Source organism: Rhinoderma darwinii, chromosome 3 (genome assembly GCF_050947455.1).
Source record: "Rhinoderma darwinii isolate aRhiDar2 chromosome 3, aRhiDar2.hap1, whole genome shotgun sequence".
Taxonomy (NCBI): domain Eukaryota; kingdom Metazoa; phylum Chordata; class Amphibia; order Anura; family Rhinodermatidae; genus Rhinoderma; species Rhinoderma darwinii.
In genome coordinates this window covers 365,038,563-365,062,644 of record NC_134689.1, presented here as the reverse complement: position 1 = coordinate 365,062,644, position 24,082 = coordinate 365,038,563, and the positions used below count along the sequence as shown (strand labels likewise).

Here is a 24,082-nt window from a genome sequence, read left to right as displayed (position 1 = left end):
GCTTTAAGGACTGAACTAAATATATTTTGCGTCTCACACTCATTATCACTATTCAAAAGTTTTATATAAAATATAATTGTCATCCTTTACAGCCGGATACAATGTTCTCCAAGGATCTAGTATGCCAGCACAGCAAATCATCAATCATCAATCTTAGGGCATGTTCACACTGCTTATTTTCTTGCTAATATCGAAGTGTAAAACGTTCCAAAATACACTTTGAAAGCGCCTGCAGTCTTCCATTGTTTTCAATGGTAAAACGCTGTGCTGTTCATATGAGGCATGATTTTATGCCAGTGTTGGAGAAAACGGCGTGTAAAAATACGCCTCGACAAAAAGAATGGCGATTGTTATTAACAATCTGTCCTCTGAAGACGCTGCTATATGCAGTGAAACACGTACAGAGGTTGGAATGTGAATGAACATTTTAAATCACAAATTCATGTCAGACCGCTACTTGTGAAATAATACATTACCAGACCAGCAAACAAGAACATGAGTGCTAGAATCATACCTCCCAACCGTCCCGGATTCAGCAGGACAGTCCCTGATTTCGGGCGGTGTCCCGCTGTCCCTGGCGGCCGGTGGTATGTCCCAGGGTCAACTGTATCTGCGTCTTCAGGATGCAAATACAGTTGAATCCAATGCCGAAGCAAGGAGCCGTCAGCTCCTTAGTATTATCCGTTAGTATTAGTCGACTATAGTCTACTAATTTTAGAGCATCCGGCAGACGCCTATACAACGACCGTGACAAAGGCTAAGGTATGGCCGAAACGTCTCTATGTAAAACCGCTTATGCTCTGTTATACTACATTTTACTTCATGACATGAAAAAAAACTTATGAATGGAATCCACTTTTGCATCAGGAATCTCTATGTTTTACTTTGATCCTGAGTGCTGAGGTTTTCTGCATATCATATATGGACAGTGACGTCAGTGGCTCCTCCCGGAGAGGAATCCCCGGCCCCAGCGTGGCCAATGATCTGTCTGGGGCTTCCGTTTCTAGAGGGAGCCTCAATGGCGCTATATACAGGGAGTAGTGCTATATACAGGGGGTTGTGACGCTATCTATAAGGGGGTTGTGACTATCTACATGGGCACTGTAGCAATATATGGGGCTGATATACAGGGGTCACTATGGCACTATCTACATGGGCACTGGCACTTTATATGTGGGCACTGGCACTATGGGCAGCTAAGGGGGCCTTATACTGTATGGGGCAGCTATGGCAGAATTATACTGTATTGGGGCAGCAATGGGGCATTATACTGTATGGGGCAGCTATGGGGCATTATTCTGTATGGTGGCAGCTAAGGAAATACTACAAATTATGGTGGCAGCTACGGAGGCATTATACTGTATCAGTCAGCTTTAAGGGAATTATAATGTATGGGACAGCTATGCGGGCATTATACTGTACAGGGGAAGCTATGGGGGCATTATGCTGTATGGGGCAACTAAGAGGGTATTATACTGTATGGGTATTATACTGTATGGGGGCATCTGTGTGGGCATTATACTGAATGGAACAGCTATGGGGCATTATACTGTATGGGGGAATCTCTGTGGGCATTATACTACATGACGGCATCTGTGTGGGCATTATACTGTATCGGTGCATCTATGGGGGAATTATACCGTGTGGGGGCAGCTATTTGGCATTATACTCTGTGGGAGGCTGTATGGGGCATTATAATGTGTTGGGGGCAGCTAAGGGGCTTTATACTGTGTGGGAGTTTCTATGGGGTATTATACTGTGGGGGGGGGGTACTATGGGAGCATGACATTATGTGGGCTTAACCGGGTGTGTATGATCGGGGTTACATGTGTCGCTCAAAAGGAAATATATTGTTTCTTTTCTGCGATACCTGAAAGTTGGGAGGTATGCTAGAAGGCCAATGTTTAGTCAAAATCAGAACTAAATAAGAACAATATTTTATTGGGTATACATTATAATTGGATTTAAAAAGGGAGTCCCACAAGAACTGGAAGGGACCCTACCGTGAGGTATACATGTATACAATACAGGCTTAACAAGGATGCTGAGGTTACCCCAAATGAACAGAATAGCAGGACAGAGTATAACAATAAAGTGGCATAGTGCATAAGTTCAGTATTAACGTTCAATGTCATGTAACATTGTCAGCGCACATACCCATGTGATCTCTGCCATCAGAGGGACGCCCACCCCGACACGCTTTTCGGCTGAGAGCCTTCATCTGGTGGTGAAATGAAATAATAGGTTATATACAGTGGACTAGCAATGCGGGAGCGAGGGCTATGAGCTCAGCTTTTCTCCTACAGCGTTCTGCAATGTTTCTCCACTGAGGAGGGATGATATACCTGGTAGATATTCACAATAGAAAGTATATAGTCCATGATTGTCCAGCACGTTATAATGAGTTGTATATACTTCTATAGGATTGAATAAAGATGGATTTTTATCATTAGAATGCTTAGCCCTCAGCTGATGGTGGGTCCTTTATTACAGCCTATTAGAAAATACGAGTATATGTTCAGGGACCGGAGACAATTTTCTTGAATATTGTAATACCGATTCACACAGGAATATCTTACAATACTCGTCACACATAAGGGTTTCTATAGATTCACTTATACTGTTTATGGCAGTTTTGCCAATTTATGGCAGTTTTGCCTCAGTGGTCATTTACTGCAGAACTCACATGTTACATTGTAGTAAATGGAATATTGAAAAACAGCCCCGACTTCAGACCCTGCCCCAAAACCAGTCATCTAAGTGTCTGAAGACTGCGATGGTGTCTAATATGGTCTGCCCAGTCTTCCCGATGGAGCCGGCTGGCAGAGACAGGTGACTGGTGACTCTCCTGCGTTTACCAGCCTGCTCCATACTGCAATCCTAGGGAGGAAGAGGAGCGCGGTGCCACGAGATACACTGCTTTATTAGGCGTTCATGGATGTATTTTTTTTTATGCATTTAACCCTTCTGCTGCCAGGGGTATTGGACAATTTGGCACGTACATATAAAACCAAAATTACAAAATAAAAAAACAAAACATACTAAACCTATTTGTTTTCTGAAAGTGGACAGTGGGAACATTGTCAAAATGCCCCTCACCCCTTTATACACACAGAAATCTTCATGCAGTTTTGTTACAGTGTAATACTTTTACATAAGAACGCATACAAATGTATATTTGTGATTACAAGCCTGACCCAAGCAGAAACATAGATGCCCACACATCCTGTGAATAAAAGGTTAATATGGGCAGAGATCATTCCTACCACTTATGCCTATGTCTACATGCACAGATCTCCATACAATTACTGGAACTGAAGAGATCAAAAATATGGTTTTAAGTTGAATTTTTTTTTTTTTTTTAAAGTAACAACCTAAAAACGCCAGGGATTACACACATTGATAAAAGTGCAGCCCCAAACACGATATATTTCCTTAAAGCAGACAAGCGGACGATTGCAGTTGTCCTGATGTGACAGCCATGTCCACCTTCACATAACTTTGTCAAGAAACCAAGAAATAGAGTCGTAGACATCCATAAATTCAGGGGAGATCGTCACAAATATTACACTTTCATTCTAGTAGAAACATCATTTATTGCAGGAAAGTGAAAACATTGTAACTTACATTATATTTATAAGCCCCTGACAAGAAGAGACAAGCCAATATTTAAAGGGGTATACGCAGCACAGACAACCTCTTAGATCAGGGGCGTAGCTAAAGGCTTACGGGTCCCGGCTCATGGGACCCCCAGGGGCGTAGCTAAAGGCTCATGGGCCCCGATGCAAAAATTCTTACTGGGCCCCCCCCCACAAACTTCTCATGCCCGGCGGTCCGCAGCTTTCAGTTGCATCGCTGGGTCTCCTAAGTGACCCAACAATGCAGCACTAGCAGCCGGGGGCGTCACTAAGGCTGGGTTCACACACCCTATTTACGGACGTAATTCGGGCGTTTTAGCATTGAATTACATCCGAAAATGCGGCTCAAAAGCGTTGGCAAACATCTGCCCATTCATTTGAATGGGTCTTACGATGTTCTGTGCCGACGGTCATTTTTTTTTACGCGTCGCTGTCAAAAGGCGGCGCGTAAAAAAGTGCCCGTCACTTCTTCAGACGTAAATGGAGCAGTTTTCCATGGACTCCATAGAAAAACAGCTCCAATTACGTCCGTAATGGACGCAGCGAAAAACGCCTGCACATGCCACAGCTCCGTAATTTCAGCCGTAACAGACGCTGCCGTGTGAACATACCCTCAGGGCTTAAAATGTCAGGGAAATAGCCCCAATACATATGTGTCCGCCCAAAAAAAAAAAAAGTGTGTATAGGAGACAGCATAGCATATCTATAACACTACGACCCTATAAACTATGGATAGGATTAGATACAGTGGCTGAGCAGACAGTATCACACATGATAGGATTAGATACAGACTCAGAAGGCAGTATCACACATGATAGGATTAGATACAGTGGCCCAGCAGACAGTATCACACATGACAGGATTAGATACAGTGGCTGAGCAGACAGTATCACACATGATAGGATTAGATACAGTGGCTGAGCAGACAGTATCACACATGATAGGATTAGATACAGACTCAGAAGGCAGTATCACACATGATAGGATTAGATACAGTGGCCCAGCAGACAGTATCACACATGACAGGATTAGATACAGTGGCTGAGCAGACAGTATCACACATGATAGGATTAGATACAGTGGCTGAGCAGACAGTATCACACATGATAGGATTAGATACAGTGGCTCAGAAGGCAGTATCACACATGATAGGATTAGATACAGTGGCCCAGCAGACAGTATCACACATGACAGGATTAGATACAGTGGCTGAGCAGACAGTATCACACATGATAGGATTAGATACAGTGGCTGAGCAGACAGTATCACACATGATAGGATTAGATACAGTGGCTCAGAAGGCAGTATCACACATGATAGGATTAGATACAGTGGCCCAGCAGACAGTATCACACATGATAGGATTAGATACAGTGGCACAGCAGACAGTACCACACATGATAGGATTAGATACAGTGGCTCAGAAGGCAGTATCACACATGATAGGATTAGATACACAGCTCAGCAGACAGTATCACACATGATTGGATTAGATACAGTGGCACAGCAGACAGTACCACACATGATAGGATTAGATACAGTGGCTCAGAAGGCAGTATCACACATGATAGGATTAGATACACAGCTCAGCAGACAGTATCACACATGATTGGATTAGATACAGGGGCCAGCTCGCTGACATTGCGTCTCCAGCGCTGGACCCAGGCCAGGTAAGAATAATAATTTTGCTTCTTTATGTGTTACTGATTATTTTTGTGGTTTTTTACAGGTTCGGTTGTTGGACTTCAGATTCAATGACGGCGTTTTTTTTATTCTCAATAAAATGGTTAATGAGGGTTGTGTTTTTTTATTTCAATAAAATATTTTTTCTATGTGCTTGTATCTATTTAAACTTTATTATCACCGCCTTAGTAATGGCCGCCGGCTGATTGACAACCTCCATTACTAAGGCGGAGCTTAATGTTAGCAGGTGCAGAGGCTACACTAACCCCCATTATTACCCCGGTACCCACCGCCACCAGGAGTACTGGGAAGAGCCGGGTACGAACCAGTACCCGACCATCTGTAGTGACGGGCAGGCACCGGGGTGGCCGCAGGCTGGTAGTATTAGGCTGGGGAAGGCCAAAAACAGTGGCCCCTACCACCCTGGTAATGCTGCCTGCTGCTGCTGTGTTGTATCTGGCTGGTTATGAAAATTGGGGGGGACCCGACATCGTTCTTTCCAATTATTATTATTTTTTTTTTAAATGACGTGGGGTCCCCCCCATTTTTCATAACCAGCCAGATACAATAACGCAGCAGCAGGCATTACCAGGGTGGGAAGGGCCACTGTTTTTGGCCTTTCCCCTCCTGATACTACCAGCCTGCGGCCACCCCAGTGGCCGACCATCACTACAGATGGTCAGGTACTGGATCGTACCCGGCTCTTCCCAGCACCCCTGGTGGCGGTGGGTACCGGGGTAATAAAGGGGGTTAGTGTTCGCCTCTGCACCGGCTAACACTAAGCCCCGCCTTAGCAATGGATGCTGTCAATCAGCCGGTGGCCATTACTAAGGCGGTAGTAATATAGTTTAAAAACAAAGACATAGAAAAAATATTTTATTGAAATAAAAAAAAACACACACAACCCTCATTAACCATTTTAATGATAATAAGAAAAAAGCCGTCATCGAAGTCGTCCTGGAATCCGACGTAGTCCAACGACCGAACCTGTAAGAAAACACAAAAAATGATTAGTGACACATGTGTTAGGCTTAGATACAGGGCCCATGTGTGATACTGTCTGTGGGACCCTGTATCTAAGCCTACCACAACGTACAGGGTCCAGCAGACCGTAATCTTATACAGTATAAGATTACTGTGTGCTGGGGCCCAGTATCTAAACCTACAGTGTGGTAGGCTTAGATACAGGGCCCAGCAGACAGGATCACACATGGGCCATGTATCTAAGCCTACCATGTGATTGGCTTAGATACAGGGCCCAGCAGACAGGATCACACAATCTGTGATCCTGTCTCATGGGCCCCCTAAGCCTGATACATCGTAGGCTTAGGGGTTGTTCAGTCCCTAAACATTGATGGCCTATCCACAGGATAGGCCATCAATAGCTGATGTGTCTCCCGGGACCCGCAAATCAGCTGTTTTGAAGGGGCCGCAGCACTCGTACAAGAGCTGCTTCCCCTTCATTTCACTACTCGCCCACACTGTGAATGGCCGACACTGATTCACAGTGTGACTGGAATGAAGTGACAGGAATGAAGGGGAGCAGCTCTCGTACGAGTGCTGCGGCCCCTTCAAAACAGCTGATTGGCGGGTCCCGGGAGTCGGACCCCGCCAGTCAGGGATAACCTTACCTTCCTCTTCGGCCGCGGCGGGAGTTCTGTCGTCTCGCTGCTGTGTGCGGCGCATAGGGCTATGACGTCATGCGCTGCGCACAGCGCTTGACGTCAGGACCTCCGCTGCCATCCGGAACCAGGAAGGTAAGTAAAGTATGTTACTATAGTAACAGGGGCCCGCGGCCCGAGTTACTATAGTAACTTTTTATTGATGTGGTGCGGGGGGCCGTGGGCCCCCCTGGCTTCGGGGCCCGGTCGCAATTGCGACCGCTGCGACCCCTATAGCTACGCCAGTGGGGACCCCCAACTTCTCTTCATGGCCGATGTCCTGCATGTTTAAGCTGCATCCCTGGGTCTTCTAAGTGACCCCTCGATGCAGCACTAGCAGCCAGGGGCGACCAGTTGTGACCCCTATAGCTACGCCGCTGACTTTCATCCATGACCCCTTGGCTGATTTTGCCAGGGGAAGATTGAGCCGGCTTTAGGTTTACCCTGCAGTGAGTCTGCCAGTGCGGCAGCTTGTTAGCGGTTCTTTACTCTGACCTCCAGTATGACATCTATATGCTCTAATAGTAAATATGGACACGGGGAGTCCTGATGGGACAACCCCTTTATACATTTCTTCTCCTCTGACTGTCCACAATGCATATCTGCCCAAAGACGTTGCAGCCGTGTGTAGTGCTGAGCTCTCTTTAGTGTGACTGGCAGCTGTGCCCCCTGAGCCACAGATTGTCATGAAGACTCACCCCTGGAGACCCCCTGCAGCCCCCAACTTCACAGGTCAGTGCTGGGACTATTTACCTATACAGTGTACAGCATTATTCATCTGGGCACTGCATGCATTATGTGTTGGTGATATATGACATTATGTAAACCAGGTACAGTATATACTGTGTGACCGCTGTATCCATTATTTATCTGACCACTGGATTACCTATTTATTAGGCCATTGTATCTTGCCATTTTTGGCCTTCAGGACCACATCATATTTTTGTGTTTTTCTTCTCGCCATTCTAGAATTTACAACATTGCAGCGGTATGAGGTCTTGTGGGACAAGTTGTACTCTCTATACGTACAATTCTGCATATACATTAGCCTTAATAAATTAGACTTTTTTAAGATAAGCAAAATAAAAACAATTCAACAATGACCTATATACAATGTGTCTGTGTGTGTGTGTGTGTGTGTGTGTGTGTGTGTCTGTGTGTGTGTGTGTGTCTGTGTGTGTGTGTGTGTGTGTGTGTGTCTGTTTGTGTGTGTCTGTCTGTGTGTCTGTCTGTGTGTCTGTGTGTTTGCTTGTTTGTGTGTGTGTGTCTGTCTGTGTGTGTCTGTGTGTGTATCTGTCTGTGTGTGTCTGTGTGTGTATCTGTCTGTGTGTGTCTGTGTGTGTCTGTGTGTGTATCTGTCTGTGTGTGTGTGCACGTGTGTGTGTGTGTGTGTGTGTGTGTGTGTGTGTGTGTGTGTGTGTGTGTGTGTGTGTGTGTGCGCGCGCGTGTATGTGTGTTTGTGTGTGTCTTTGTGTGTGTGTGTGTGTGCGTTCACACTTGCGCTTGCTCTTTGTCATTAGAAAAACCTGTTGGAGCCATTATACAGTGTCAGAGGAACAACGGATCATAATGGCTGTGTAACAGATCCTATAAAGATACAGAAGTCATGACGTCAGTGTGAACAGAGCTTTATTAACCGGTTAAGGACTAGGCTGTTTTACAGCTAAATGACCAGAGCAAATGTCACAATTTTGCTATGCGCTTCTTTAGATGACTATAACTCTGCAGGTGAATAAAGTTCATCTTTGAATTTTACACTCTTTTTAAAGGACAGATAGGGCTTTGTTTTAGTGGCATTTGTCAGTATATATCATTTTTATTTTTTTCTCTAAAGTGGGCAAAATTGGAAAAAAATGCAAGAATTTAGCAATTGCGTCAGTTTATGCTAGCATTTTTCACACACGGTATGGACCACGGACAAAATTCATCTCCTTTCACATTCTTCCACTTCTCCCGTGCATGGGGATACCAAATATGTGTGCCTTATTCACTGTGCGGGCATGTGCCAGGGCTTGGCATAAAAGGAGGCTTTTTGGCCTTTTCGGTCCAGGAATTTTGCATTTGATTTTATAGCCGCATACTGTTTTCTGGGGGGCCTAATGCTGCTGAAACATTAGAAACACCCCATAAATGACTTCATTCACACAAGTAGACCCCACAAGGTTTCCTTCAAGGGGTTTATCATATTTTTAGCATGTCCAGTTTTCTTCTGAAAGTTTTTTGAATAAGATGGAACAAAATAAAATCAGCGCTTTTTTAGCAAATGCGTCAGTTTAGGCTAGCATTTTTCACACACGGTATAGACCACGGACAAAATTCCTCTCCTTTCACATTCTTCCACTTCTCCCGTGCATGGGGATACCAAATATGTGTGCCTTATTCACTGTGCGGGCATGTGCCAGGGCTTGGCATAAAAGGAGGCTTTTTGGTCCAGGAATTCTGCATTTGATTTTAGAGCCGCATACTGTTTTCTGGGGGGCCTAATGCTGCTGAAACATTAGAAACACCCCATAAATGACTTCATTCACACAAGTAGACCCCACAAGGTTTCCTTCAAGGGGTTTATCATATTTTTAGACAGTCCAGTTTTCTTCTGAAAGTTTCTTGAATAAGATGGATCAAAATAAAATTAGCAGTTTATGCCAGCATTTTTCACACACAGTATAGGCCACGGCCAAAATTCATCTCCTCTCACATTCTGCCACTTCTCCCGTGCATGGGGATACCAAATATGTGGGCCTTATTATCACATAGAGATGTAATCTCTAATCCGTGTGTCAGCAGCGTATGATGCGCGGCTGCGTGATTTTCGCGCAGCCGCCATCATTATGACACTCTGTTTGTATGTTTGTAGCACGTGGTGCTTTTCTGTTTTCATTCATAGTTTATACTGCTGCGGAAGTGCTGGGCGTGATTTTCACGCACCCATTGACTTCAATGGGTGCGTGATGCGCCAACAATGCACAAATATCGGACATGTCGTGAGTTTTACACAGCGGACACACGGACACACGCTGCGTGAAAATCACTGACAGTCTGCACGACCCCATAGACTAACATAGGTCCGTGCGAGGCGCGTGAAAATCACTGACAGTCTGCACGGCCCCATAGAGTAACATAGGTCCGTGCGAGGCGCGTGAAAATCACTGACAGTCTGCACGGCCCCATAGAGTAACATAGGTCCGTGCGAGGCGCGTGAAAATCACTGACAGTCTGCACGGCCCCATAGAGTAACATAGGTCCGTGCGAGGCGCGTGAAAATCACGCGCGTTGCACGGATTTATTACACGTTCGTCTGAATAAGCCCTAACAATAAGGCCCAGTTCACAGAGTTTTTGGGCCTTGATATTGACTCGGACACTGCGTCAGAATCAGCACCAAACAACTTCCAAAACTGCCTCCCATTGATTTAATCTGTAATCAATGGGAGCCAGTGCAGGAAAAAAGGAAAAGCAGCACGTCCTTTCTTGCCGCGGTTCTGCCTCTGACCTCCCATCGAAATCAATGGGAGGCAGAAAATGCATTTTTCCCTGCGTTTTTTGTCTGCTGTCCACAATCGCCGCGGGCAAAAAACGCAGCAAAAAAACGTGGCAAGATAGTGTGGGCAGGTCAAAATCTGCCTCAAAATTCTTTAAGGAATATTGAGGCAGATTTTTTTTCTGCCTGCAAAATACTATGTGTGAACAGGGCCATACATAATCAGCACTTTGAGACATTTTACTCACTGTGTCAGAAGAACTGTTCCCACTCCAGTCCTCGTCAGGCGATGTCTTCGGTCCAGATGTCGTCCTTCACCTCCAGGCTCCAGAAAATTGATCGACGAACTCCTGCCGCCGCGCAAGAACTGGACTCCTCCCCTCTCCTTACGCAGCTACGCTCTGGAGAAGAGGGAGGAGGAGAAGGAGGCGGAGTCGGACGAAGAGGACGAGGAGGCGGAGTTGGACGAGGAGGCGGAGGACGAGGAGGCGGAGTCGGGCCAGCAGGTAAGTAAACTGTGCGCCGCTGCTGTCCTTCCACGTAGATCGGACTTGTGTTGCGGGCGCACCGCCTCCCTCTCTGGTCGTTCGCGCGTGGGGGCGCGCTTGCGGTCATGCGCGCGCGGGAGCGCGCTTGCGGTTGTTCGCGCGCGCGCAAGCGGTGTTTCGCGCCGGTGATGAGAGGGGGGGCCCGCAGCTCACGACATTGTTTTGGTGAAAAGAACAGGCCCCATTGCAGGGGCCTGTTTTTTTCTACCAAAGGCAAGTCGCGGCAGTTGCCGGGCCCCCCTTTCAATTACGTTTGGCCGGGCCCCCTACACTAGTACCCCTAATACCCTCCTGATGGCGGCCCTGTCTCCAGCAGATGAACTTTAGAAAACATCAAACATGACATCCACCCCCCACCCATTCCCTCCCTCACCCTTGGAGTAAAATCAGGGGAAAAATAAAAATGTAATGTAGGGCAAATATATTTTCAATGAATTAACTAAAATCTAATAATTCAGAACAGTGTGGTATTTTTTAAAACATGGCTCAATGCACAGGCCTGGTTGTGAGGGACATGATGGACAGAAATATTGGGAATCTGTAAAGGATCTGCCAGGCACAACTTCTGTGTATACTCCCATAGGTAATCAGTCTGCACCTGAGTCTGTGTCTCTGAGACTGACTCCATCTTCCACCACTCAGGATGGCAGGCTTAGGAGTGGGAGAGCCTATCGCAGCCTGGCAGGACGGAGCTAGCTCCCGCCCTCTGTCTATTTATACCTGCCTTTCCTGTTCCTCCTTTGCTTGTGATTCTTCTCGTGTGATTTTCCTGGCCCAGCTACAGCTTCTGACTATTTGATCCTGCTCCATACTGACCCTGGCTTACTGACTACTCTCCTGCTCTGCGTTTGGTACCTCGTGCACTCCTGGTTTTGACTCGGCTCGTTCACCATTCTTGTTGCTCACGGTGTTGCCGTGGGCAACTGCCCCTTTCCCTTGCTTTGTGTTCCCTTGTCTGTTTGTCTCGTGCACTTACACGAGCGTAGGGACCGCCTCCAAGTTGTACCCCGTCGCCTAGGGCGGGTCGTTGCAAGTAGGCAGGGACAGAGTGGCGGGTAGATTAGGGCTCACTTGTCCGTTTCCCTACCCCCGTCATTACAGAATCTTTGCGGTGCCCGTCTTTTCTGCAGACGCGGCACTTTTTCTGCGGGTTGCTTCTGGTTGGTGTTGGGGGAATCCGACTGATGAAGTGTCTTTCAGTGAGTCGCGTGACATCCTCAGACTGGGGGCATTCTCTGGTGTCCTGAATGTCAAAAATGAGGCCTTCAATAATTTTTTCCTGGAAATCCAGGTATGTGTCTCTGCCTCTGTTTTTTTTGTAGAGCACAAATGAATTGTGGATTGCCACCTGTAACAAATAAATGGCCACTTTTTTGTACCAGGTTTTAGTTTTGCGTTTTACTAAATAGGGCTGTAAAACCTGGTCGCTTAAATCCACCCCCCCCCCCATGTACTTGTTATATTCGGACACGCTCACTGGTTTGTGCTTGTCCGATGATGCCCCCCTTTCCCTCACTGCCACTGTTCCTGCGGTATGAATCGTGCTTAGCACATACACATCTTTGCGATCCCTGAACTTGACCGCCAGCAATTCCTCAGATGCATAAGCACAGGAGTCCCCCTTTACCATGCGCTTCCCCACTAATTGCTGTGGAAAACCAATTCGGTTTTTGCGCATGGTACCACATGCCCCAGTCCTTGCAGCATGCAAATGCCTAAACAGGGGCACACTGGAATAAAAATTGTCGCAGTACAGGTGGTACCCCTGCTGAAGCCGAGGCTGCATTATCTCCCACACGATCTTACTGCTGGTGGAAAGATCAGGGGGGCATCCAGGAACATTTATTGTGCGGTCCCGCCCTTCATAAATCCTGAAGGCGGTGGTATATCCTGACCCGCTTTCACACAATTTGTAGAGCTTAACGCCATATCGTGCCCTTTTGGAAGGTAGATATTGGCGAAAGCTAAGTCTGCCATGAAAGTTGAGGAGGGATTCGTCCACAATTACATTCTGCTCAGGGGTGTAGAGTTGCAGAAATAAATTATTCAGGGAATTTATTAGCGGTCTTATTTTGAACAACCGATCCCGGTTTGCATTGGTACTTGGGGGGGCCTGTGCATTTGTCATTGAAGTGGAGGAACCTCATTATTGTCTCATAACGAGACCTGGGCATTACTGCAGAATATACTGGGGTGGCTTGGGCGGGTCTTGTTGACCAGTAAGACCTAATGGAGGGCTTTTTGACAATACCCATATTTAGGGTGAGCCCCAAAAATTTTTTTAATTCCTGCAAATTGGTGGGCGTCCAATCTCTGGCATGGGTGGATGAAGGTTTCTGCCTTATATATTGAGTGGCATATAAATTTGTTTCGTGGACAATCTGATTTAGGATGTCGTCCGTTATAAATAAATGGAAGTAATCCATTTGGACAAAATTTGTATTGTCCACGGTTATGCAAGGAGTGGCAGTAAATCCGTGGATTCTAGGCCCAAAAGATGGGGCAGGTGCCCATACAAGAGCCTGGACTGGAGGGACCAGGCTGTCCCGTGCTACAGCGCTACTTGGCCCTGCGCTTTCATGTTCTGCAGTTTCAACTGCATCAGGGACAACATCCCCTGAAGATGAACCTGAAGTGACGCTGTCATCGTCACTACCTAAAACAGGTTCCATCTCGGACGCCATCTCTGATGCGGTCTCCGACTCAGACCACAGCATGGCGTATGCCTCCTCGGTGCTAAACAACTTCCTCGCCATAACGTCACTAACACTAACTAATATAACACACAAATTAACTGGTATATATATCTACACTACCGCTAACAAAAAAATAAACCGCTACTGCTATATATATTATATATATGTGGATATATATATATATAATTATATACTCCCTACCTGCCTATTCTAATAGAATAAAAGAAAGAAAGGTAGATAGATAGAAAAAAAGATAGATAGATAGATAGATTGTATAGATAGATAGAAATCTATCTATACAGAGAATGTTTTAGAGTGTAACTGTATTTTTTTTCACTGTATTCTTCTGGCAGCAATTCTCCCGAGTCTCTTCTTCTCCTCAAACTGAAACAATGTGTGAGGAGAAGAAAAGAGGCAGGAGATTTACTGCCAGAAAAGTCAAAATAAAACAAATGTGGTCGCTGTGATAGGTTTTCACAGCGACCACATGTTCAGGGACCATCAGATTGGTCCCTGATACTCTGCCCAGTGCCCAGAGCTGTTGGTAACAGCGTGGGCACAGGGCTGTGTGCACGCGATCGTGTGCACACTGTTTTATACGCAGAAATGCATGTGATCGCTGTGATTGGTTGTCACAGCGATCACATGTTCAGGGGCCAAAACATTGGCCCCTGACATTCTGCCCAGTGTCCATGGCTGTTAGCAACAGCCAGGGCATAGAGCTGTGTGCACGCGATCGCGCGTGCACAGTCTCTGAAGTGCCGCCGTAATTAGTCTATACGGCGGACTTCAGAGACCCTGACCGCTGGCCGTATATATACAGCCAGCGGTCGGGAACCTGTTAATGTTTACTACTGTATAAAACAGTGCTAATAGAATGGGCATATGTAAGCTATAAAAAGGAACCATTTAGGGTATGTGCCCACACAAAATAAAAGACGTCTGAAAATACTGATTTTCAGACGTTTTTTTTTCAAAGTCGCGTTTTTTGCTGCGTTTTATACGGCCGTTTATGGAGCTGTTTTTCTATAGAGTCAATGAAAAACTGCACCAAAAACGGCTCAAGAAGTGACTTTTTTTGAAAAGGCCACGTAAAAAAACAGCCCTTCGGAGCAGAATGCCATATTTCCCATTGAAATCAATCGGCAGATGTTTGTAGGCGTTCTGCTTCCGATTTTTCAGCCATTTTTCAGGACGTTTACGCCCGAAAAACGTCTAACACTACGTGTGCATACCCTCAGACAGATCTGTCGGCTCCTTATGCTGCCCTGTCTGAGAGCAGTATAAAGTAGTGACAAACATGCTGATCTCAGCGTTCTGTCACTTACTCATTAATGTGCAGGCGTTTGTGAGAACTAAGGCCCCATGCACACCACTGGAGTTTTTATCCCTAATTAATGATGATCTGTGGACCCATTCATTTCTATAGGCCACAGCCACCTTTCCGTATATTTACGGATGTGTGTCCGGGCTGTAGAAGTGATCCACAAAATAAGTGATCCCTGCAAAATTGTGGTCGGTTACGGATGTGCATCTGTACCCATCCGTAAATGCGGAAGCGTTGCTATGCGACGGCAGGGGATTCTCCAAGAAAATAGCATCTGAGCGATCATGTGACCTTTTCAAGGGCTTGGGACACGTTGGTGGCATCATTTGTAGCCTCCATTTTATTTTGCGGATCCGTAAACGGATGCATTACAGACCGTATTTGCAAACATCGTACCACATATGCGGAAGACATGTGGATGACTACGGATCCGTATTTGCGGACTGTAAAAACACTACGGTAGTGTGCATGAGGCAAGAAGTCCAGTGATATTCATGCTCCCTCCCCCCGCCGCCCTCCAGCCGCTGACTGACACTTTTCTCCCTATAGACAACCTATACGCAAACACAAAAGCCCAAAAGTTAGCAAAAATAGTACATCTTTAATATATAATATTCAAAGTACAGTATATGAAAATAAGACTGTTAAACCAGGAGCATATTTGGACAGGGATACAGCAGAGGCCTCCTGACGAGGCCAGTCCTTTCTTTGGCGTAACGTACATCGAGGTCTCTGTGTCTACCCAAACCACCACCTGCTACTAGGTCACCATGTCTCAGGGTATGTTCATCCTTTTGGCCTATTAAGGGCTCTCTTTTGCATAATATTGCCTGCCATTTTGGTCCTTACAAGTTTGTGCTAGGGTTTTCATATACATTCAGTGGCGTAACTACCGCCGTAGCAGCCGTAGCGACTGCTACGGGGCCCGCGGCATGAGGGGGCCCGTGTCGCCCGCCGGCACTGGCACCCACCATGGCCGCAGGCTCCGCTAGCAGCCTCTATGGCTGCTACAGCGGGACGCCACTGAACACTACAGCAGAGCAGGGAGGTATCTCCCCGCTCTGCCATTAAACAAAAGACACGTATCCCCTATCTACAGGACAGGGGATACATGTGTGATCGCTGGCAGCGATAGGGAGAACGGGGGACTGAAAGTCCCCTGAAGTTCTCCATCACAAACCTCAGACTTCCGGGATCTGTGTCGGCAGCTCCGTAGAAATGAATGGAGCGCCGGTCGTGCTTGTGCTCCTTTCATTTTTATTGAGCTGCCGACACAGACGCCGGAAGTCAGAGGTTAGTCATGGAGAACTTCAGGGGACTTTCAGTCCCACGTTCTCCCTATCAATGCCAGCGATCACACATGTATCCCCTATCCTGTAGATAGGGGATGCATGTTATGTGTAGGACACGCTATAGGTCGCATTTTTTTTTGGGGGGGGGGGCTGTATGGCGTTCCCTACAGGGGGGGTCGCTGTATGGCGTTCCCTACAGGGGGGGCTGTATGGCGTTCCCTGCAGGGGGGGGCGCTGTATGGCGTTCCCTGCAGGGGGGGGGCGCTGTATGGCGTTCCCTGCAGGGGGGGCGCTGTATGGTGTTCCCTACAGGGGGGGGGGGCGCTGTATGGCGTTCCTAACAGGGGGGGTGGTGCTGTATGGCGTTCCCTACAGGGGGGGCTGTATGGCGTTCCCTGCAGGGGGGGTGCTGTATGGCGTTCCCTGCAGGGGGGGGGCGCTGTATGGCATTCCCTGCAGGGGGGGCGCTGTATGGCGTTCTCTGCAGGGGGGCGCTGAATGGCGTTCCCTGCAGGGGGAGGCGCTGTATGGCATTCCCTGCAGGGGGGGGCGCTGTATGGCGTTATCTACAGAGGGGGACTGTATGGCGTTGTCTACAGGGGGGACTGTATGGCGTTCCCTGCAGGGGGAGGCGCTGTATGGCGTTCCCTGCAGGGGGGGGCGCTGTATGGCGTTCTCTACAGGGGGGCGCTGTATGGCGTTCCCTACAGGGGGGCGCTGTATGGCGTTCCCTACAGGGGGGGCTGTATGGCGTTCCCTACAGGGGGGGCTGTATGGCTTTCCCTACAGGGGGGGCTGTATGGCGTTCTCTACAGTGGGGGCTGTATGGCGTTAGCGCCATACAGCCCCCTCTGTAGATAACGCCATACAGTCCCCCTGTAGGTAACGCCATACAGTCCCCCCTGTAGATAACGCCACACAGTCCCCCTGTAAATAACGCCATACAGTCCCCCCTGTAGATAACGCCATACAGTCCCCCTGTAGATAAAGCCACACAGTCCCCCCTGTAGATAACGCCATACAGTCCCCCTGTAGATAACGCCATACAGTCCCCAGTGTAGATAACGCCACACAGTCCCCCCTGTAGATAACGCCACACAGTCCCCCCTGTAGATAACGCCACACAGTCCCCCCTGTAGATAACGCCACACAGTCCCCCCTGTAGATAACGCCACACAGTCCCCCCTGTAGATAACGCCATACAGTCCCCCTCTGTAGATAACGCCATACAGTCCCCCCTGTAGATAACGCCATACAGTCCCCCTCTGTAGATAACGCCATACAGTCCCCCTCTGTAGATAACACCATACAGTCCCCCTCTGTAGATAACGCCATACAGTCCCCCTGTAGATAACGCCATACAGTCTACAGGGGGGGCTGTATGGTGTTATCTACAGGGGGGCTGTATGGCGTTATCTACAGGGGGGACTGTATGGCGTTATCTACAGGGGTGCTGTAAAAAAGGCACTATCTACAAGGAGGGGGGGTTGTGTGACACCCAGGGGAGGGGGGGGGGCCCAGTCAAAAGTTTGCTATGGGGCCCAGTCTTTCCTAGTTACGCCCCTGTATACATTGGTCGGTATTACCTGACCAGTATATTTTCACTTTGCATATAGCTTGCCCTGCATAATTCTTTGTTCATATAATCCTTATATCTATTTACTCTGTATATGTGGGTGTTATATATGTTCTATGTCTGTATTCTACTACAGTGGTTGTCTGTGGGTGGTTGTAATGTATAACACATGGCACGTCCCATCTTGCCCTTGCTGTATTCCTGTATAAATATGGTCCTGATTTAGCAGTGTTATTTTCATATACTGTACTTTGACTATTATATAGTAAAGATTTACAATTTTTGCTATCTTTTGTGCTCTTTTGTATTTGCATATTGGTTGTCCACTAGCTATTGAAGAGGCCCTTCCCTTGTTCTAGTTTGGAGGTATTTTGTAGGTTGTATACCTTTCTGCCTACGCACAGTACGGGTAGTAACACACGCGACGTAAGCACTGCAGTTCTTCCGCAACGGATTAATTGAAGAAAATCTGCAGCGTATTACAGTAGCAGCAGTGTGGGTGAGACTTCAACAAATCACGTCCCCACACAGTGGAAAAAAGACGCCAAAAAACGCACATAAATTGACCAGCGGTGCAGTTTCTTCAGCCGCAGCATGTCAATTAATGCTGCGGAATCACAGCCCTTCCGTTGCAGGTTTTCCCCGGGAAGGGGAGGGGGAGGTCAGCAGGGGGCGCTCTGCAGTAGCTGCTCAGAGTTCATCAGGACAGCACAGTTGGAGGAGCTTGGACTGTACCACACAGAGACAGGGATGGGCTCTGCTCTCTGTCCATCCAAATATAAGAAAAACAAACAACTTTCTCTGTTCTGCCCTAAAACATTGTTTGATTGGCCGGACTGTCGGCATAATAATAGGGAGCAATCATTACAGGACAACATATTGCAGTTACCTGTTAGGCTGGGTTCACACACCCTATTTACGGACGTAATTAGAGCGTTTTAACCTCGAATTACGTCCGAAAATACGGCTCCAATGCGCCGGCAAACATCTGCCCATTCATTTGAATGGGCTTTACGATGTTCTGTGCCGACGGTCATTTTTTTTACGCGCCGCTGTCAAAAGACGGCGTGTAAAAAAGACGCCCGCGTCAAAGAAGTGCCTGTCACTTTTTGGGATGTAATTGGAGCCGTTTTCCATTGACTCCATAGAAAAACAGCTCCAATTACGGCCGTAATGGACGCTGCGAAAAACGCCTGCACATGCAATTACGTCTGAAATCCGGAGCTGTTTTCTCCTGAAAACAGCTCCGTGATTTCAGCCGTAATGGACGCTGCCGTGTGAACATACCCTCATTATCAGACAGCAAGCCAGAGAAAACGAGAACAAGTGTAATAAGGTACAAATACCCTCTCCTCATAAGTGTCTCATTTGTAGATGTCCCCATAATAGTGTCATACACAGATCTCCATAAACAATGCGTCATCCGCAGATGTCCCCATACCAATGCGTCATCCACAGATGTCCCCATAACAGTGCATCTTCCACATATGTCCTCATAACAGTATCATCCACAGATGTCCCCATAACAGTATCATCCACAGATGTCCCCATAACAGTATCATCCACAAATGTCGCCATAACAGTATCATCCACAGATGTCCCCATAACAGTATCATCCACAGATGTCCTCATAACAGTATTATCCACAGATGTCCCCATAACAGTATCATCCACAGATGTCCCCATAACAGTATCATCCACAAATGTCCCCATAACAGTATCATCCACAGATGTCCCCATAACAGTATCATCCACAGATGTCCCCATAACAGTATCATCCACAGATGTCCCCATAACAGTATCATCCACAGATGTCCCCATAACAGTATCATCCACAGATGTCCCCATAACAGTATCATCCACAGATGTCCCCATAACAGTGCGTCATCCACAGTAGTTGAGGTTTCACCTTATTTGTTTGTTTGACAGCCTGCCGTTGACCTAAACATTATTGAAAAATTGTTTGCTTACTCTATTAAAAATGTTAGCATACTATTTGGTCTGAATTTATTTTTTCTCATTTTTTTTCAACTAAAATTAGGGTGCATCTTATTGTCCGGGGCGTCCTATAGTCCAAAAAATACTGTATATAATTTTTTTATTTTAAATTATTTTTTTGAATTAAAGAATTAGGGCATGCCCCCACGTGGCGGATTTCCTCCGCAACTGTCCGCATCAATGCCGCACCTAATCCGGGTTGCGGATTACGGCTGCGGATCTGCCCAAAATGTGCAGTAAATTGATGCGGACTAGCTGCTGCGGACTGCGGGAAAAGTGCTTCCCTTCTCCCTATCAGTGCAGGATAGAGAGAAGGGACAGCACTTTCCCTAGTGAAAGTAAACAAATTTCATACTTACCGGCCGTTGTCTTGGTGACGCGTCCCTCTTTCGGCATCCAGCCCTACCTCCCTGGATGACGCGGCAGTCCATGTGACCGCTGCAGCCTGTGATTGGCTGCAGCCGTCACTTAGACTGAAACGTCATCCTGGGAAGCTGGACTGGAGACAGAAGCAGGGAGTTCTCGGTAAGTATGAACTTCTATTTTTTTACAGGTTGCTGTATATTGGGATCGGTAGTCACTATCCAGGGTGCAGAAACAGTTACTGCTGATCGCTTAACTCTTTCAGCACCCTGGACAGTGACTATTTACTGACGTCTCCTAGCAACGCTCCCGTAATTCCGGGAGCCCCATTGACTTCCTCAGTCTGGCTGTAGACCTAGAAATACATAGGTCCAGCCAGAATGAAGAAATGTCATGTTAAAAAAGCAAGACGCATCCGCAGCACACATAACATGTGCATGACAGCTGCGGACTTCATTGCGGAATTTAGAATCTCCATTGAAGTCAATGGAGAAATTCCGCCATGAGTCCGCAACCAGTCCGCCGCTGCTCCGCAACAGACAGAGCATGCTGCGGACACCAAATTCCGCTCCGCAGCCTATGCTCCGCAGCGGAATTTTACGCATCGTCTAAACAAACACTTCTAAATTTAAGTGGAAGTCAATGGAGAAACGGCTCCGCTGCGGATTAACGCTGCGGAGTGTCCGCAGCGGAATTCAAGTGAAATTCCACCACTTGTGAACCCAGCCTTATGGGCCTAAGCTATGTCGCGCAGATAGCTGTGCGACATAGCAGACTCCCATGCGTCACATAGTTTGTAGTTGATTCTTGCGTAGCTTAGGGTATGTTCACACGCACTAATTACGGACGTAATTCGGGCGTTTTTGCCCCGAATTACGTCCGAAAAAAGCGCCTCGATAGCGCTGACAAACATCTGCCCATTGAAAGCAATGGGCTGACGTTTGTATGTTCACCCGAGGCGTATATTTACGCGCCACTGTCAAATAACGGCGCGTAAATAGACGCCCGCGTCAAAGAAGTGACCTGTCACTTCTTGGGGCGTAATTGGAGCCGTTATTCATTGACTCCAATGAATAGCAGCGCCAATTACGTCCGTAATGGACGCGGCGTTCAAGCGCCTGCACATGCCGTTACGGCTGAAATTACGGGGATGTTTCCTCCTGAAAACATCCCCGTAATTTCAGCCGTTACGGACGCTGTAGTGTGAACATACCCTAACCCTCCTGTGTACACATGGGGCTCAGCTATGTCGCACAGACAGCTCTGCGACATAGCAGACTCTTGACTTAAGGTATGTTTGATGCGCTTGCTATCTATGACCTTCCACCTCCCAATACCAATAAGAGACCACAACTTGAAATTGGTGTAAAGGCCACAGCAGCCATCTATTAAATACACAACTTTTTATGCAATAAAATAGCATAATCGTAACATATCACAAAAAACACTCCACAAATGAACATCCTGCACTATTCTTCAAACATTCTCCAGTTAAAGGATCCTTGAAGGCACTTCAGGCATTATATCAAAAACTCCATCCTTTCCTTGTCAGGTCTGGACTTATTGCCCTACAGCCGTACTGCACCTGACCCGAGGGCACCAACCATCTCCAAGACCTCTCCCTTCCTGGGGACCCTGCCCATCAGGAATGTATACAAAAAGAGCTGGGTAACCACTCCCCAGCCCCTCCAATACTACCCAGGGTTAAACGCCCCGAGTTCTTTTCCAACCATCTTCAATGTTGTTCTCCTTCTTCCCATTACGTGCCTTCAAAGACCCCTCCTCCCGCAACCACGACATTCATGTGTGACACCTTACACATGATTGTCCCTCCACAACCGCAGGGCTTTTTCCAGGCCGTCCTTGATGCCCAGTGTCCACATATCCAAACCCACGTCATTCAAATGAACGCCATCCGCTCTCAGAAAACCAACTTCACTGCCCTCCAACTCTCTATGACGTACCACAACACCACCATTGCACGCCACAAATCTCCCAACCACTTTGTTCACCTTTGCTCTAGCCTTATTCAAACTGTGAACCGAACGGGCCTTACGCCACACCTTGTGAGCAACAATATCCGACCATACAATAATCAATCATGGAAATGATGACCACAACCGCAACAGATCTAGCTTAACATCACGCATCAAATCCCTAGATGACCTTATACCCAAGTCATTGCCTCCAAGGTGCACAACCAAAATATCAGGCGCTCTATCCAACCCTGCGTAGAACTGGAGTTCTGGCAACAACCTGCACCACAGCATGCCCCTCAGACCCAACCATCTGACCTGAACCTCTGACTGATCCAGGCTCAACTGCCGTCCCGCCGGACGAACATCAGCCCGTACACCTCCCCAGTGCACGTAGGAATGCCCCATAATCCAGACCAAGCAGGGGCCCGCACCTAGAACAAAACAGTAAGATAGCAACTCCATGTCCCACCTCCAGCACAACTTATCCCCACCGCCTCAAAGCAAATGAGGCCGCACATACAGCCTATATCTGTCTGACTCCCACCTACCTATCTTCTTGACCATAACTGGGGATAAACCCCACCTAGCTGCTTCCGTAGCCGCACCAATCCTAAAAGAGTGAGAGCTAAACCCCGCTCCACCCCTGCCTGACAACAGGATAAATTTTTTGAAAACCTGAGAAAACTGGAATTTAGACAAAGACATCTGCATGAACCAACAAGGATGTCGACCCCTCCGGCCTCACCGCAACAAACTCCTGGAAACAGTGAACCGGGCACACCCTTGATCCTTGTAATTCATAAAAGCGCACCAAAAAACCTCTTCCTTCTTGATCCGTCTTTGATCTACGAAGCAAGCAGGATAAGCAGGAGCCATCCAATTCAACGTCCGCGTACAATAAGCCCCCAGCTATATGCTTACTGGCCGACACCAACTCCGATATCCTGAAAGCCCCAAAAAAAGCTAAAGAAAAAGCCAGCGAAAATAAACGTACTTCAAAACCTGAAACACAAACAGACTTCAATAGCTCACAAATCGCTTCCAAGATCTCAAAGGAAACCGGCTTCCTATGGTCCCTAAATGCGGAACCCCTCCTGAAACCCTTCATTGCTTGCCGAACCAGGAAGGACTTAGTCACGTCCTCCTCCCCTCTGATTTTAAACCAAAAAGCTAATGCAGACAAACTCCGAGCGACCGCTGATGAAGACACCCCCTTACTGTAAGCATTCCCTATAAAGTATAACAAGCACGCCCGATCCGAAATACCCACCTGCGCATCCTCCAACAAAGCCTCCCATACCTGCCATACCGCACCATACCTCTTCCACGTAACCGCGCTAACTGACTTCTCTACGAGCGACATTGCCATCATCATACCACCTTCCAAAGATGCTCTGGGCAAGCCAGGCCATGAGTCTCCGCCCCCGGCGCCAGCAGACGAAACCTGTCCCACTGTTGACGAGAAAGGGAATCAGCCACTGAATTAAGCACCCCTGGAACATGAACAGCCACAAAATGCGCATTCAAAACCAAGCCTTTAAAAATTGTGCAATAGTCGCACGACCGGCGGAGAATTCGCCGTCTGTGCATTAACGACCTGAACCACTCCTAGGTTATCACATACGAAGCGCACTCTCCTGTCCCTCAGACAATCCCCCCAAAGCTCTGCAGCCAACACGATGGGGAATAGTTCCAACAAAGCCAAGTTATGGACGAAACCACATTCATCCCATGCACGTGGCCAAACCCCGCACACCACTGCCCCTGGAAATATGCCCCAAAGCCACAAGCACGTGATGCATCCATAAAGAGCTCCAAATCCACACTAGACACCGGCCAATACA

At 47.4% G+C, this 24,082-nt stretch overlaps 1 long non-coding RNA gene across 1 annotated transcript in view; it reads right to left on the bottom strand.

The window, feature by feature from the left end:
• The window catches only part of LOC142748257 (uncharacterized), a 43,633-nt gene that overhangs the window by 15,380 nt on the left and 4,171 nt on the right, over nt 1-24,082 (bottom strand). Inside the window, exon 2 of the long non-coding RNA XR_012882208.1 lies at nt 2,158-2,221. This is a non-coding gene — a long non-coding RNA (uncharacterized LOC142748257). The remainder of the gene's footprint in view (nt 1-2,157; nt 2,222-24,082) is intronic.